Genomic DNA, 259 nt, shown 5'->3' with positions numbered 1-259 from the left:
GATTTCTGTTTCAGTAACTGCAGGTACACATTAACGCTATCAAACAGAAGCATGATATTCCTTATTAACGTTTTTTTACTTTCTTTTCAGTCCCAGGTTCTAAAAAAAAAAAAAAAAATTAGGAGCGATTCAGTTTTTATATAAGCATATCTTGATTTTTTACATAAGCCCGGAGCCCATACCCCAAGAAATCTCAAACATTTCAATATGTCTGGCAATTTATTATTCAGCTTGTCCAAAATAATTAGTTTTATCATTG

This window comes from Artemia franciscana, chromosome 15, assembly GCF_032884065.1.
Source record: "Artemia franciscana chromosome 15, ASM3288406v1, whole genome shotgun sequence".
In the NCBI taxonomy this organism is placed as follows: domain Eukaryota; kingdom Metazoa; phylum Arthropoda; class Branchiopoda; order Anostraca; family Artemiidae; genus Artemia; species Artemia franciscana.
Note: the sequence above shows the minus strand (reverse complement) of the source record.